Here is a 17,935-nt window from a genome sequence, read left to right as displayed (position 1 = left end):
CCACCACAAGTGACCCAATTTTGGAAACTAGATCCTTCAAGGAACTCATCTAGATGTGTGGTGAGCACTTTGAACCCCCAAGTGCTTCACAGAAGTTTAGAACGTGGAGGCGTGAAAATAAAAAATCACATGTTTTCCCCAAAAATGATATTTTAGCAACAATTTTTTATCTTCACAAGTGTAAAAGGAGAAAATGGACCACTAAAGTTGTTGTGCAATTTCTCCTGAATACACTGATACCCTATATGTGGGGGAAAACCACTGTTTGGGCGCACGGCAAGGCTCGGAAGGGAAGGAGCGCCATTTGACTTTTTCAAACCAAAATTGGCTGGAATTGAGATCGGACACCATGTCACATTTGGAGAGCCCCTGATGTACCTAAACAGTAGAAAACTGCCACAAGTGACCACATTTTGGAAACTAGACCCTTTAAGGAACTTATCTAGCTATGTGTTGAGCACTTTGAGCCCCCAGGTGTTTCACAGAAGTTTAGAACGTAGAGGCATGAAAATAAAAAATCACATTTATTCCCCAAAAATGATCTTTTAGCACCAATTTTTTTTATCTTCACAAGTGTAGTAGGAGAAAATGGACCACTAACGTGGTTGTGAAATTTCTCCCGAATACAATAATACCCAATATGTGGGGGAAATCCACTGTTTGGGCGCATAGCAGGGCTCGGAACGGAAGGAGCGCCATTTGACTTTTTCAAACCAAAATTGGCTGGAATTGAGATCGGACACTGTGTCGTGTTTGGAGAGCCCCTGGTGTACCTAAACAGTGGAAAACTGCCACAAGTGACCCCATTTTGGAAACTAGACCCTTCAAGGAACTTATCTAGCTATGTTGTGAGCACTTTAAACCCCCACGTGCTTCACAGACGTTTAGAACGTAGAGGTGTGAAAATAAAAAATCAAATTTTTTCCCCAAAAATGATATTTTAGCAAAAAATGTTTTATCTTCACAAGTGTAAAAGGAGAAAATGGGCCATTAAAGTTGTTGTTCAATTTCTCCTGAATACACTGACACCCCATATGTGGGGGAAAAAACACTGTTTGTGTGCACGGCAGGGCATGGAAGGAAAGGAGCGCCATTTGACTTTTTCAAACCAAAATTGGCTGGAATTGAGATCGGACACCATGTCGTGTTTGGAGAGCCCCTGATGTACCTAAACAGTGGAAAATCGCCACAAGTGACCCCATTTTGGAAACTAGATCCTTCAAGGAACTTATCTAGCTATGTGGTGAGCACTTTGAACCCCCACGTGCTTCACAGAGGTTTAGAACATAGAGGTGTAAAAATAAAAAATCTAATTTTTTCCCCAAAAATGATATTTTAGCAAAAACAATTTTTATCTTCACAAGTGTAAAAGGAGAAAATGGACCACTAAAGTTGTTGTTCAATTTCTCCTGAATACACTGATACCCCATATGTGGGGGAAACCACTGTTTGGGCGCACGGCAGGGCTCGGAAGGGAAGGAGCGCCGTTTGACTTTTTCAAACCAAAATTGGCTGGAATTGAGATCGGACACCATGTCGCATTTGGAGAGCCACTGATGTACCTAAACAGTGGAAAACCACCACAAGTGACTCCATTTTGGAAACTAGACCCTTCAGGGAACTTATCTAGCTATGTGGTGAGCACCGTGAACCTACAAGTGCCTCACCAAAAATTATAAAATTGAGTCGTGAAAAAAATAAAACACATTTTTTCCACAAAAATGATCTTTCAGCCACGATTTTTTTATTTTCCCAAGGATTATAGGAGAAAATAGACAGAAAAAGATGTTGTGCAATTTTTCATGAGTACGTCGATACCCCATATGTGGAGAAAAACCACTGTTTGGGCACACGTCGGGGCTCTGAAAGGAATAAGTGACGTTTTGGATTGCAGACTTTTGATGGAATGGTCTGCAGGCGTCATGTTGCTTTTGCAGAGCCCCTGATGTGCCTCAACAGTGGAAATCTCCTACAAGTGACCCCATTTTGGAAACTGGACCTCCCAAGGAATTTATTTAGACATGTGGTCAGCAACGTGAACCTCCAAGTGCCTCACAAAAAATTATAATGTTGAGTCGTGAAAAAAAATAAAACACCTTTTTTTCCACAAAAATGATCTTTTAGCTACGATTTTTTTATTTTTCCAAGGGTTATAGGAGAAAATAGACAGAAAAAGATGTGCAATTTTTCATCAGTACGCCGGTACCCCATATGTGGGGAAAAACCACTGTTTGGGCACACGTCGGGGCTCAGAATGGAATAAGTGACTTTTGGATTGCAGGGTTTGATGGAATGGTCTGCGGGCATCATGTTGCATTTGCAGAGCCCCTGATGTACCTCCACAAGTGACCCCATTTTGGAAAGTACACCCCTGAAGGAATTTATCTAGAGGCATAGTTTTATAGTATTGATTATAATTCTTTTGGTTTTACTGGTGTATGAATTTATAATGTGGCGGTATGTGTAAGATGTGCGGGGTACATCAGATAATAAAAGTGTGTTGTGTCAACAGGGTATAAACTAATTTTATTAATTTGTGGACGTGTGGTATGCTTTGAAGCAATCCTTAATGCAAAGGCCAGGTTTCTCAAGGCAGGTTTCACAATGGTAAATTGTGTCCTTTCGGATTCCCCTCTTGGAACATACTCTGCATCGTTTTTGTGATCGTCCTGTCCTCGCTGTTTGGGGAACCTGTCCTGGGAAATGTCGACCTGGGACAATACGGGCACTATCAGATTCAGAAGTACTGGGGCCCTCACCTCCCTGAGTGCCAAACATTAGGGCCTTGATGACTACCTCCTGAAACTGAAGGAAGGTCCCCCCGTATTGCCTGTAGATCAGAACAGCACAAAAGCATTGTACAGTGCCATCTGTACAATATGCACGGACAATTTTTTGTACCATACGTAAGCTTTTCGCATGGCACTGTATGGTTGGAGGACCTGATCTGAGAGATCCACACCCCCATGTACCGATTGTAATCCAGGATACAATCTGGCTTTGGGACTTATGTTGAGGTCTCACAAACAGTGACAAGGGTGTTGTTGTCATGGTGTATGTTACGGGCAGCACAGTGGCTCAGTGGACAGCACTGCAGCCTTGCAGCACTGGGGTCCTGGGTTCTAATCCCACCTTGGACAACATCTGCAAGGAGTTTGTATGTTCTCCCCGTGTTTGCGTGGGTTTCCACGGGTACTCTGGTTTCCTCCCACATTCCAAAGACATACTGATGGGGAATGTAGATTGTGAGCCCCATCAGGGGACAGTGATGATAATGTGTGCAAACTGTAAAGCGTTGCGGAATATGTTAGCGCTATATAAAAATAAAGATTATTATTATTATGATGGTCAGGATAAGGACATCCCTTTTGTCCTTATACTTGACCACCAGCATGTTGTCTCTGCATTGGGCTCTGCTTTCCCCTTTTCTCAGCATTTGCCCAATTAGCGGCTAAGGGAGGCCTCGCTGATTTTTTTCGCACGGTGCCACATGCAGCTGTACCTCTGGCAGAGAGGGCCTTGAAGAGTGGGATGCTGGTGTAAAAGTTGTCAATGTAGAGGTGATAACCCCTATCCAGCAGTGGGTGCAGTAATTCCCACACAATTTTCCCACTCACCCCCAGGATAGGGGGGCATTCAGGGGGGTTAATCTGGCTGTCCTTCCCCTCGTAGACCCTAAATCTGTGGGTGTACCCTGAGGTACTCTCGCACAGTTTTATTCCATACCTGGACCTCTTACCGGGCAGGTATTGACGGAATTTTAGCCTCCCTTTGAAGTGAACGAGAGATTCATCAATAGTGATGTCCCTCTGGGGTGTGTACGCCTCAGCAAATTTTCTGCTAAAGTGTTCAACCACTGGCCGAATTTTATATAGATGATCAAAGTTTGGACACTGTGCATTTTCACTAAAATGCAAAAAATTTTGGATCCCTTCAAATCGTGTCCTTTTCATGGCCATGCGGAATACCGGTGTACTGTAGAGAATGTCAGTACTCCAGTATTGCCGAAGCTTTGGCTTTTTGATTATGCCCATATGCAGCCCAATTTCCCAAAATGTCATCATCTCTGTTGCATTTACGGGGGTCCATCTGGGGTGTGATGACGTGGGGTTTTGGGTAAAAAATTGTTGGGCATACAGGTTCGTCTGGGCCACCATAAGATTTATTATTTCATCACTGAAAAAGAATTTGAAGAAGTCAATTTCAGTGAGGCCAGTCGTGTCAAACTGGATTCCTGAGCTGCTGCTGAAATCCGGAATGACAGGCTGAAAATTTTCAGGAGGTGCAATCCATACAGGATCGATTGCTGCAGGAGTTGCCGGTAAAAATTAGGCGACGCAACTAATTATTCTTTTTACAAAAGAAAAGTGAACGTCACTAACAGTGTGACATACGCTCCCCAAATGCACTCGCTAAAAATTAAACGACACAACTAATTAATCTTTTTACAAAAGAAAAGTGAACGCCACTAACAGTGTGACGTACACTCCCCTAATGCACTCTCTAAAAATTAGACGATGCAACTAATTATTCTTTTTACAAAAGAAAAGCGAACGCCACTAACAGTGTGACGTACGCTCCCCTAATGAATGCGCTAAAAATTAGACGACGCAATGATTCTTTTTGCAAAAGAAAAGCGAACGCCACTAACAGTGTGACGTACGCTCCCCTAATGAATGCGCTAAAAATTAGACGACGCAACGATTCTTTTTGCAAAAGAAAAGCGAACGCCACTAACAGTGTGACGTACGCTCCCCTAATGCACTCGCTAAAAATTAGGCGACGCAACTAATTATTCTTTTTACAAAAGAAAAGCGAACGCCACTAACAGTGTGACATACGCTCCCCTAATGAACGCGCTAAAAATTAGACGATGCAACTATTCTTTTTACAAACGAAAAGTGAACGCCACTAGCAGTGTGACGTACGCTCCCCTAATGATCGCGCTAAAAATTAGACGACGCAACTATTCTTTTTGCAAAAGAAAAGCGAACACCACTAACAGTGTGACGTACGCTCCCCTAATGCACTCGCGAAAAATTAGGTGACGCAACTAATTATTCTTTTTACAAAAGAAAAGCGAACGCCACTAACAGTGTGACGTACGCTCCACTATTGAACGTGCTAAAAATTAGACGACACAACTATTCTTTTTACAAAAAAAAGCGAACGCCACTAACAGTGTGACGTATGCTACCCTAATGCACTCACTAAAAATTAGACAACGCAACTAATTATTCTTTGTACAGAAGAAAAAACGAACGCCACCAACAGTGTGACGTACGCTCCCCTAATGCACTAGAGATTATCCGGCGATAGCAGATTTTTTTATGCAAAAAAGATGCTACCTCCTTACCTATAAAACTACCCTGTATGATTTATTTTTTCTAAAAGATGATCGGTCGTCACTAACGCTGTGACACTGGCTACACTAACACGCTACCACTAAACTACTCTATAAAATGTTTTTTTGTTCCCTAAAAAAAAGACCGGTTGTCACTAACGCTGTGACACCAGCTAATCTACGTCTAAAACTACACTGTACTAACTACTATTATTATTTTTTTGGAAAAAAAAATCGGACGTCGCTTAGACTGCGAAGTCCGCTACACTAACTAGCTAAAAAAAGAAAAAGTCCTGTGGCGCAGTCTCTGATCAGCAGCAATACTGATTAAAGAGCTGAGGACACACAGGAAAAAAAGCGCAAAAAAGTGCGCTAAAAATTGAATTAGAGGGGGGAGGGGGGTACTGGAATAGGAATGGAGGCAGACGCTTGCAGCGGTGACAGCCAGGGTTCGTCGGAGGAGTGAGTATATCCATATTTTTTATTTTTATTCTTTATTTTTTACATGAATATGGATCCCAGGGCCTGAAGGAGAGTTTCCTCTCCTTCAACCCTGGGAACCATACGCACTGCACACGCTGAAGATGACTGGGAACACTTCCGATTCCGATTTCCGATATCGCAAAAATATCGGAACTCGGTATCGGAATTCCGATACAGCAAATATCGGCTGATACCCGATTTTTGCAGTATCGGAATGCTCAACACTAGTCACCACTAACAATCACGACTGCAGCATCCACCACTGATAACCACAACTGCAGTATCCATCATTGACAATCACGACTGCAGCATCCATCACTGATAACTGCGAGTACAGTATCTAAACTGACAACCACAATTGGAGAGGACAATGATCCTATGATGCTAAGATGAACTGTGTTATTTTTTATGAAGTGGTTTCCTATCACGTATAAGACTTCCATGAAAGCTGGTGAACAATAAGGTAATTGTCAGGAAGCTACAACCCTGACATGTGTCTTGGGCATTAAGGATTGGTTATGGTGCTATGATTAGCAAGGAAAAGTCATTTTAACCCTTGCTGTGCTGACCAAAGACATCACACCTGTTCCAAGACAAGTGCGGATGATATGGAAGAATTCCAGATGATTTCCATGGTGAGTCAATGTAAGTCCAGGTCTTTAAACGTGACACTGCACAGATATTAAAGGGGTTGTCCACTACTTTCAATTAACCCCCCAATGTACCCCCCCGGGGCCCCTAATGAATTGTGCCATTACCTTCTGTTGACATTTTCGCCTGTGAGCGGCGCTATTCCTCCTGCTGAGTCCGGGTCACATGACCCCCAGACTGCAGCCGCCGCTCATTTCCGCCGACGTCACGTCAATTTCCAGACTCTAGAAATTGACGTGACGTCAGCAGCAGGCGTGACCAGCCCCCACAGTCAGCAGTCACTCAGCAAGAGTGACTGGGCTGTGGGCGGTGCTGGGTGCTGCAAGGCTGTGCTGGGGGCGGGCGGGGCTGTGTGTGCTCACAGCTCAGTGCTGGGATCATGATGTGCGGCTGGGCTGTGCTTCGGTCGCCGGGGGTCTGCTCGCCGGCGCCGGTGTTTCTGCCCGCCGGCGCCGGTGCTTGTGCCCGCTGGCGCCGGTGTTTGTGCCCGCCGGCGCCGGTGTTTCTGCCCGCCGGCGCCGGTGCTTGTGCCCGCCGGTGCTTGTGCCCACCAGCGCCGGTGTTTGTGCCCGCTGGCGCCGGTGTTTGTGCCCGCCGGCGCCGGTGTTTGTGCCCACCGGCGCTGTGTGTGTTTGTGTGTCGGCACTGTGCGTGTGTGCCGGTGCTGTGTGTGTGTGTGTGCCGGCGCTGTGTGTGTGTGTGCCGGCACTGTGTGTGCGTGTGCCGACGTGCGTGTGTGCCGACGCTGTGTGTGTGTGTGTGCCGGCGCTGTGCGTGTGTGCCGGCGCTGTGTGTGTGCCCGCGCTGTGTGTGCGTGTGCCGACGCTGTGCGTGTGTGTGCCGATGCTGTGCGTGCGTGTGTGTGTGTGTGTGCCGGCGCTGTGCGTGTGTGTATGCCGGCGCTGTGCGTGTGTGTGCCGGCGCTGTGCGTGTGTGTGCCGACGCTGTGCGTGTGTGTGTGCCGGCGCTGTGCATGTGTGTGTGTGTGTGTGTGCCGGCGCTGTGCGTGTGTGTGCCGGCGCTGTGCGTGTGTGTGTGTGTGTGTGTGTGTGCCGGCGCCGTGCGTGTGTGTGTGCGTGCCGACGCTGTGCGTGTGTGTGCAGGCATCGTCCAATGGGACTACAAGTCCCATCGGGCTCTGCCTGCTACACTGACAGTGAGTGACACATTAGCCAATGATGGGACAGTAGTAGTCCCATCATCCGGCTAATGTGTTGAATGTAAAAAAAAAAAAACACAGTACATACATACATACATACATACATACATACATACAACACACCATGCGACGACATGCACCATGCGACGAAATGCACCATGCGACGACATGCACCATGTGCCGACATGCACCATGCGCCGACATGCACCATGCGACAACATGCACCATGCGCCGACATGCACCATGCGACAACATGCACCATGCGACGACATGCACCATGCGACGACATGCACCATTCGCCGACATGCACCATGCGACAATATGCACCATGCGCTGACATGCACCATGCGACAACATGCACCATGCGACGACATGCGACAACATGCACCATGCGACGACATGCACCATTCGACGACATGCGACATGCACCATGCGATGACATGCTACATGCACCATGCGACATGCACCATGCGGCGACATGCGACATGCACCATGCGACAACATGCACCATGTGACATGCACCATGCGACGACATGCGACATGACCATGCGACGAAATGCTACATGCACCATGCGACGACATGCACCATGTGACGACATGCACCATGCGACAACATGCACCAGGCGACATGCACCATGCGACGACATGCACCATGCGACGACATGCGCCATGCGACGACATGCACCATGCGGCGACATGCACCATGCGACGACATGAGCCATGCGACGACATGCGCCATGCAACGACATGCGACATGCGCCATGCGACGACATGCACCATGCGGCGACATGCACCATGCGACGACATGCGACATGCACCATGCGACGACATTCACCATGCGGCGACATGCTACATACACCATGCGCCGACATGCACCATGCGACGACATGCACCATGCCACGACATGTACCATGCCACGACATGCACCATGCCACGACATGCACCATGCCACGACATGCGACATACAGTGCATACATACTACAGACATACAGTACATATAACAGAGTACATACTCACCATCACTTGTCACTTTGTTCCCCGAAGCCATTGTCACCTGTAAAAAATATTAAAATAATAAACAAACAATATACTCCCTGTCCGCAGAAATCCAATTAAAACGAGTGTCCCACGACGATCTCCCGTGGAGAGCAGGAGCATCAGTTGATGCGACCACTCTCCAGGGGCTCCAGGAACACAATGATGGAAGGTATCCTTCCATCATGTATTCCTCACAAGGTATTCCTATGCCCCTGTGAGAAAATAGTCCCTAGTCTCACTATTGGCATTGCTGGGTGAGACATTTTCCCACGCAGCAATTGCCATAAAGTGAGACCAGTGAACTAGAGTAACCTCAGTGATGCACTGCAGGAGCCATTGTCTCCTGTCAGTGTGTCACTGAGGGTCCTATAGAGCAGTGACATCACCCGATGTCACTGTTCTATAGGGGAGATCACCGTGGGACACTCGTTATTAATTGGACTGCATCGGACAGGGAGTATACGGTTTATTATTTTCCTTTTTTTTGCAGGCGCTGAAGTATGGTAAGTATGGTTAAATGAAGAATATTAAAATACTTTTTTCCAAATGTGTGTGTGTTTTATTAACCCTTTCTTACTATTGGATTAGTAATGGATAGGCGTCTTATTGACGCCTCTCCGTTATTAACCCGGCTTAATGTCACCTTACAATAGCAAGGTGACATTAACCCCTTACTACCCCATATCCTACCGCTACTCGGGAGTGGGAAGAGAGGGGCTAAGAGCCGGAATTGGCGCATCTTACAGATGCGCCATTTCTGGGATGGCTGCGGACTGGTATTTGTAGCCGGGGGGGGGCCAAAATCCATGGCCCCTCTCTAGGCTATGAATATAAGCCCGCAGCTGTCTGCGTAGCCTTTCTGGCTATAAAATATAGGGGGAAGCCACGTCATTTTTTTTGGGGTCCCCCTATTTTAATAGCCAGTAAAGGCTACGCAGACAGCTGCGGGCTGATATTCATAGCAGGCTACAAATATTGGCCGTCGGCTTTCCCCCTCTGGCGCTGAGAATTGCGCGGGAGCCCACGCCGTTTTTTTCTTTTTTTTTTTTTTTAATTCAACGCTCATTAATGCCTCTTTCACTCTTGCGTCGGTACAGGTCCGTCGCTATGCGTCAGGCCGACGTACCGACGCACGTTATGAAATTTGTGTACGAAGTGGGCAGCGGATGCAGTTTTTCAACGCATCCGCTGCCCATTCTGAAGTGCGGGGAGTTTCTGCCGCGCATGCGCGGTAGAAAATAGCGTGCGCAACGGCCAAAAAAACGTTCACTTGAACGTTTTTTCGTGCCGACGGTATTCCAAAACACGACTGATCCGTAGCACGACGGACGCGACTTGTGGCCATCTGTCGCTAATACAAGTCTATGGGTGAAACGCTTCCTGCGAGCACATTTGCAGGATCCGTTTTATTCCGCCGGATGTTTTTTTTTTCCACCAGATCTGTTTTTTCCACCGGATCCATTTATTTTCGCCGAATCCTTTTTTTTACACCAGATCCGTTTTTTCTCATAGAGTTGTATTAGCGCCGGATTACACCTGATGGCCACACGTTTCATCCGTTTTTTGCAGGATACGTCAAAAAAGCTGTTTCCGCCGGACGGAAAACACATACAGAGAAACAGTTTTTCAGTACGTCGAAAAAATGCACAGCGACGGATCTAGCAAAAAACGGATGAAACGTGTGGCCATCAGGCGCACTCCGGCGCTAATACAACTCTGAGAAAAAAACCGATACGGCTGAAAAAAAAAGATCCGGCGAAAAAAAACGGATCCTGCAAATGTGCTCGCATATAGTATATAAGACAGCCTCCCCCATAGAATATAATATACCCCCCATAGTATATAAGACAGCCTCCCCCATAGAATAGAATATACCCCCGCAGTAGTATATAACACAGCCACATCTATAATATAACACTGGGAGCGTCACTCTGTCCGAAGCCTTTATAGACTGCGCAAGCGCCGGCGCAGTCTGGACCCCACAGAGTGACGCTCCCAGGAGATTGCGGTATGCGTAAACACTGAACGCAAACCGCGATCTCCAACGGAGAGGCAGGGACGCGCCAGGAGGGTAAGTATAAGCTATATTCACCTGTCCCCCGTTCCAGCGCTGCGTGCGGCTCCGTCTCCCGGGTCCTCTGCCTGTGATTTTCACAGTTCAGAGGGCGCGATGACGCGCTTAATGCGCGCCGCCCTCTGACTGAACAGTCACAGCCAGAGGAGCCGGAAGAAGCGGCGTGCAGCGCTGGAACAGGGGACAGGTGAATATAGCAAGTGTCGGGGGCCTGAGCTAGCGGCAATACCGGCACCTGACCCCCACAGCGCGCCGGTGTCCCCGCCTGCTAAGGCCCCCCAGCACTCGGCGCATAGCGACGATAGGTGAGTATGTTGTTTTTTTTTTTATATATATATTGCAGCAGCATACGGGGCATATAATACTATGGAGCATCTTATGGGGGCCATCAACATTTATGGAGCAGTGTACAGGGCATATACTATGGAGCATGTTATGGGGGCCATGAACTATAATGGAGCAGTGTATCGGCCATATGCATGGGAGCAGCAAATTACAGAACGGTGGCGCAGGATGGGAGCACATGACAGAACGGGGGCGCAGGATGGGAGCAGCACATGTCAGAATGGTGGCGCAGGATGTGAGCAGCGCATGTCAGAATGGGGGTGCAGGATGGCAGCAGCACATGACAGAACAGGGGTGCAGGATGGGAGCAGCACATGACAGAATGGGGGCGCAGGATGGGTGCAGCACATGTCAGAATGGGGGCGCAGGATGGGAGCAGCGCATGTCAAAATGGGGCTGCAGGATGGCAGCAGCACATGACAGAACAGGGGTGCAGGATGGGAGCAGCACATGACAGGATGGGGGCGCAGGATGGAGCAGCACATGACAGGATGGAGACCATATACCAATATAAATGCTCGCCACCTGGGCGTAGAACGGGTTCAATAGCTAGTAGTATATAACACGGCCTCCCCCATAGAATATAATATACCTCCCATAGTATACATCAAAGCCCGCATATAATATAGCACAACTTGCATAGTATATAGCACAGCCCGCATAGTAGTATACAGCACAGCCCGTGTAGTAGTATACAGCACAGCCCGCGTAGTAGTATATACAGCACAGTCCGGGTCGTTGTATATACAGCACAGCCCGCGTAGTAGTATACACAACACAGCCCACACAGTGGTATATACACAGCACAGCCCACACAGTGATATATACACAGCACAGTCCACACAGTGGTATATACACAGCACAGCCCACACAGTGGTATATACACAGCACAGCCCACACAGTGGTATATACACAGCACAGCCCACACAGTGATATATACACAGCACAGCCCACACAGTGGTATATACACAGCACAGCCCACACAGTGGTATATACACAGCACAGCCCACACAGTGGTATATACAGCACAACCCACATCTCATCCCCCCGATAATGGCTCCACACTCTCCTCACCTTTCCTCTTGCCCACGCTGCTCCTGGCTGCTTTCTCCTGTCTCGGCGGCTGCAGTCTGCCCGGGACACAGCAGGTGCTCGATGATATGACGTCATCTCGCACCCGCAGTGTCAGAGGCAGAGCGGGGAATGATGGGAGAGGAAGCGTCAGCGGACGCTCTCTCCTCCATCATTGCATTGAACTATACCGGCGTCTATGACGCCAGTATAGTTGAATGCGGCGGCGGCACTGGCGGAAGGAGGGGGAAAGAGTGCAGCAGCCCACTACTGGCACCGGCCCTTCTGGCATTTGCCAAAAGTGGCTGATGGCCAGTCCGGCCCTGGTCACCGCCCACACACTTCCCTCCTCCTGAACTGCAGCGTTTCTTGGACCCACATCCGCAGCAAAACTGCAGATATTTTTTACATCTCAATGAAAGTCTAAGGCCAGAGTCACACTACAGCGAGATACGGCCGAGTCTTGCAGGTTAAATACAAGCTCTGGCACCGGCACTCCGGAGCGGAGCGTGCAGCTCCATGTATTGCTATGCGGCCGCACGCTCTGCTCCAGAGTGCCGGTGCTAGAGCTTGGTTTTAATCTGCGAGACTCGGCCGTATCTCGCTGTAGTGTGATCCCGGCCTGAGGGTGCAGAAACGCTGCAGTTCGGCACAAAAGAAGTGACATGCTGCGGAGAAAAAAAAAGCTGCGTTTCGGTGCAGCCTTTTCCGCAGCATGTGCACAAAACAAGTCTGAGGCTCCCATAGACTTACATTGGTTGTGCACTACACTGCGGATTTGCTGCAATTCTGTGTGGCAAAAAACGCTGCGGATCTGCAATCAAATCCGCAACGTGTGCACACAGCCTTAGCATTTAGTGAACCGAGCAAAAAGGCAAGCAAAAAACAAGTGTGGGATTGCACTTTTTTGGCAATTTCATCGCACTTTGAATTTTTTTCACATTTTCTGTTACACGACATGGTAAAACCAATGGTGTCGTTCAAAAGTAGAACTTGTCCTGCAAAAGATAAGCCCTCACATGGCCATATTGATGGAAACATTATGGCTCTGGAAAGAAGGGGAGCGATAAACGAAAAAAGCTCCAGGGGTGAAGGGGTTTAGAAACATGGATATGGACATATCTATGGAAATAGATATATAGATATATCTGTATGTATTTATCCCATATCTATCTAATTCTATCTATCTATCTGTCTGTGTCTATCTATCTATTATCTATCTATCATCTATCTATCTATTATCGGTCTGTCTATTATCTATCTATCTATCTATCTATCTATCTATCTATCTATCTATCTATCTATCTATCTATCTATCTATCTATCTATCTATCCCACATCTATCTATCCCACATCTATCTATCTATCTATCTATCTATCTATCTATCCCACATCTATCTATCTATCTATCATCTAGCTATCTATCTATTATCTATCTATCTATTATCTATCTATATCTATCATCTATCTATCTATCTATCATCTATCTATCTATCTATCTATCATCAATCTATCCCACATCTATCTATCTATCTATCATCTATCTATCTATCTATCTATCTATCTATCTATCATCTATCTATCTATCTATCATCTATCTATTATATCTATCTATCTATCCCACATCTATCTATCTATCTATCTATCTATCTATCTATCTATCTATCTATCTATCTATCTATCTATCTATCATCTATCTATGTATCTAATATCTATCTAATATCTATCTATCTATCCCATATCTATCTCTCTCTCTCTTTCTCTATCTAATATCTATCTATCTATCTATCCCACATCTATCTATCCCACATCTATCTATCCCACATCTATCTATCCCACATCTATCTATCTATCTATCTATCCCACATCTATCTATCTATCATCTATATATCTATCTATCTATTATCTATCTATTATCTATCTATCTATTATCTATATCTATCTATCATCTATCTATCTATCTATCATCTATCTATCTATTATCTATCTATCTATATATCTATCATCTATCTATCTATCTATTATCTATCTATCTATCCCACATCTATCTATCATCTATCTACCTATCTATCTATCATCTATCTATTATCTCTATCTATCTATCCCACATCTATCTATTATCTATCTATCTATCTATCTATCATCTATCTATGTATCTAATATCTATCTAATATCTATCTATCTATCTATCTATCTATCTATCTATCTATCTATCTATCTATCTATCTATCTATCTATCTATCAATCTATCTATTATCTATCTATCCCACATCTATCTATCATCTATCTATCTATCTATCTAATATCTATCTATCTATCTATCTATTATCTATCTATCCCACATATATCTATCATCTATCTATCTATCTATCTATCTAATATCTATCTATCTATCTATCTATCTATCATCTATCTATCTATCATCTATCTATTATCTCTATCTATCTATCCCACATCTATCTATTATCTATCTATCTATCTATCTATCATCTATCTATGTATCTAATATCTATCTAATATCTATCTATCTATCTATCTATCCCATATCTATCTCTCTTTCTCTATCTAATATCTATCTATCTATCTATCTATCTATCCCACATCTATCTATCCCACATCTATCTATCTATCCCACATCTATCTATCCCACATCTATCTATCCCACATCTATCTATCTATCTATCTATCTATCTATCTATTATCTATCTATCTATTATCTATCTATCTATCTATTATCTCTATCTATCTATCTATCCCACATCTATCTATCTATTATCTATCTATCTATCATCTATCTATGTATCTAATATCTATCTAATATCTATCTATCTATCCCATATCTATCTCTCTCTCTCTTTCTCTATCTATCTATCTATCTATCTATCTATCTAATATCTATCTATCTCATATCTCTCTCTATCTATTATCTATCTATCTATCTATCTATCTATCTATCTATTATCTATCTATCTATCTATCATCTATCTATCTATCCCACATCTATCTATCTATTATCTATCTATCATCTATCTATCTATCTAATATCTATCTATATATCCCATATCTATCTCTCTCTCTCTTTCTCTATCTATCTATCTATCTATCTATCTATCTATCTATCTATCTATCATCTATCTATCTATCTATCTATCTATCTATCTATCTATCTATCCCATATCTATCTATCTATTATCTATCTATCTATCTATCTATCCATCCATCCATCTAATATCTATCTATCTATCTCTGTGTGTAATGGAGTGTGGGTTGGACAAATGTAAAAGTCTACGTTCACATTAGCGTCGCGTCGCCGTTGCGTCGGCGACGCAGCGGCGACGCACGGAAAAACGCGCGCAAACGCGTTTTGCGACGCGTGCGTCGTTTTTGACGAAAATCGGACGCACAGAAAATGCTACATGTAGCGTTTTCTTGGGTCCGACGCTAGCGTCGGAAACGACGCACGTGGCGAAAAACGCCACCAAAACAACGCACGCGTCCCCTATGTTAAACATAGGGGCGCGTCGCCGCTGCGTCGCCGCTGCGTCGCCGACGCAACAGCGACGCACATTAGCGTAACGCTAATGTGAACGTAGCCAAAGAGGAGTTGGACAGAAATGACATCACAAATCTTTTTGAAGAGAGAGGAGGGAGAGGAGGGAGGGGTTTGGGTGTGTTTTTGGAGTGGGTGTGCTAGGTTCGGGCTTAGTGGCAGTGCAAAGCATCATGGAACTTGTAGTATTAGAGCACAATAAGGAAGTTGTCGATTAACCCCATGAGAGCTGAATCCAGCACTGAAGATGTGCTGCTACAGCATGATAACAGGTAATATTGCTAAAATAAACACAGTAGATGTTTTCAGTGGCACATAATAGCAAAAAAAACTTTATAGTAGTGGACAACTTCTTTAAAGCTACTTTGTTTTCTTATCAACATTTGAATGTATGGACTTTGATAGACACATGACACACGGTCTCTACAATATCTACTTGCTATAATCTATTTCAAAAGAATTATAATAAAGATTGCTTTAAAAAAAACCAAGAAGAAGAAGACTTCAAGATGAAGACCAGATGACATCAGACCTGCGATGCTTCAATTATGTATAGGGAAGTATAATTATAAATTGCATATGAATATTAGTCATGGCTTACCATAACATGAGAGGGTTCCAATCAATGTTTGTCACCCTCAAAAGGGGGAATTGTTAAATAATAATTATTAATTGAATTATTCTTATTCTCAATTCTGTATTGAGCACATTGCAGAAAAAAGAAAATGATTCAGCTCACCCTTGTGATGGTATTCTCACAGCCCATGAGAAATTTGATCCGAGCACGGAAACGTCTCTGCTTGACGCCAGGTACTTATGCATGAAAATGAAGGTATCCAGCTTAGGAAATAAAATCAAAAGTCTTTATTTGGACAAATTTAAAAAGTAAGCTGCTTGACAAACCAGTGCATACTGGAGGAAGGAATGTCTTTAATAACAGGACGCGTTTTGAACACGTATAGTGCTCTTAGTCCTCAGTTTCACAATGAGCAGTCTTGCCAAAAGTTAAAATACGCCCAAAACTGGTGGGGAACAAAGTGAAAAGATTGCTCCACTGGATGAAATTAACACTTGAGTAGCATGACATGCAATGCAACGTGCACCAAAATAAAAAAATAAAAAAACTATAAAAAATAAATAACACAAAAAAACACACACATTTACAAATGTGCATAACATATACAAATAATGTTAACTATAATCAATCAATAATGCAACATAATTTCCTTCTTCAAATTCAAACCCAGAGGTACTCGAGTGGTTAATAGGTAAATCCAAAAAGCTTCCCTATCCCGCAATTTCTTTTCTCTATCTCCACCACGTATATTTTCATGCACTTGTTCTATTGCAAATACACTAAACTGTGCAATTTGTCTATTGTGCGATTTTATGAAATGGTTGGATGCATTAGATACATGACGAGTTGTGGGCTGGGTAATATCATAAAGATGCTCCCTGATCCTGTCTTTTAATTTTCTGATTGTAGAACCCCCATATAATAGTTCACATGCTGAACATTCTATTATGTATACTACATGATCTGAGTTACAATTGAGATAATTTTTTATTGTAAACTTCTTTTGATTTTTCGAGCAGGAAAAAACATATGTTTTCTTGGAGCGTAAACATGTTTTGCAGGGAAATTGTCCACATCTGAAAAACCCTGTGGTGGACAACCAAGTAGAGGAGTTTTTTGTTTTAGTAGCATCATAGTTGGAGCACGTCTGGATACAATCCTAATACCATCTTTTAATATAGTGTCCATAATGTCATCGTCTCTTAAAATGTTCAAATTTCGGTGAACTATATCAGAAATTGACCTGAAATGAGTACTATACGTGAGAACCCAAACTGGTTGTTCTGAACGGGATGTAATGTTGTGCCTTTTAATTTGATTCTGACAATTGGAATCTGCCTCAGAAATCGGTGTAATAAGTTTAGCTCTTGATTTTTTATCAACTATATTATAGGCATGTTCTCAGTCCAATCAGGATATTTCCTATTTTTAAGGCGTTCTCTGATTTTCCTTTTTTCACTGTCAAAAATCACATTGTCAATACAATTTCTTTTTGCCCTAATGACCTCAACCACTGGAATTGAGTGAATCATATGTGGTGGGTGGAAACTGCGTGCATGAAGTATGGTATTTCCTGCAGTCTTTTTGCGGTAAGTGCAACTACTTATAGTAGTAAAAGGAGTACTGGACAAACATAGATCTAA

The 17,935-nt window shown here is 44.2% G+C and overlaps 1 long non-coding RNA gene across 4 annotated transcripts in view; it reads right to left on the bottom strand.

Moving 5' to 3' along the window:
• LOC138676935 (uncharacterized) overlaps positions 1-16,915 on the bottom strand; it is a 166,308-nt gene extending 149,393 nt beyond the window's left edge. For 2 of the 4 annotated variants that reach the window (XR_011320848.1, XR_011320845.1), the window contains exon 1: positions 16,455-16,839. This is a non-coding gene — a long non-coding RNA (uncharacterized lncRNA). Of the gene's footprint in view, positions 1-16,454 lie in introns of all 4 variants that reach the window. The other 2 variants (XR_011320847.1, XR_011320846.1) reach the window with 2 other exon arrangements.
• Positions 16,916-17,935: the final 1,020 nt, after the last annotated feature.

Source organism: Ranitomeya imitator, chromosome 1, assembly GCF_032444005.1.
Source record: "Ranitomeya imitator isolate aRanImi1 chromosome 1, aRanImi1.pri, whole genome shotgun sequence".
In the NCBI taxonomy this organism is placed as follows: domain Eukaryota; kingdom Metazoa; phylum Chordata; class Amphibia; order Anura; family Dendrobatidae; genus Ranitomeya; species Ranitomeya imitator.
Note: the sequence above shows the minus strand (reverse complement) of the source record. Positions and strands in the feature narration are given on the sequence as shown.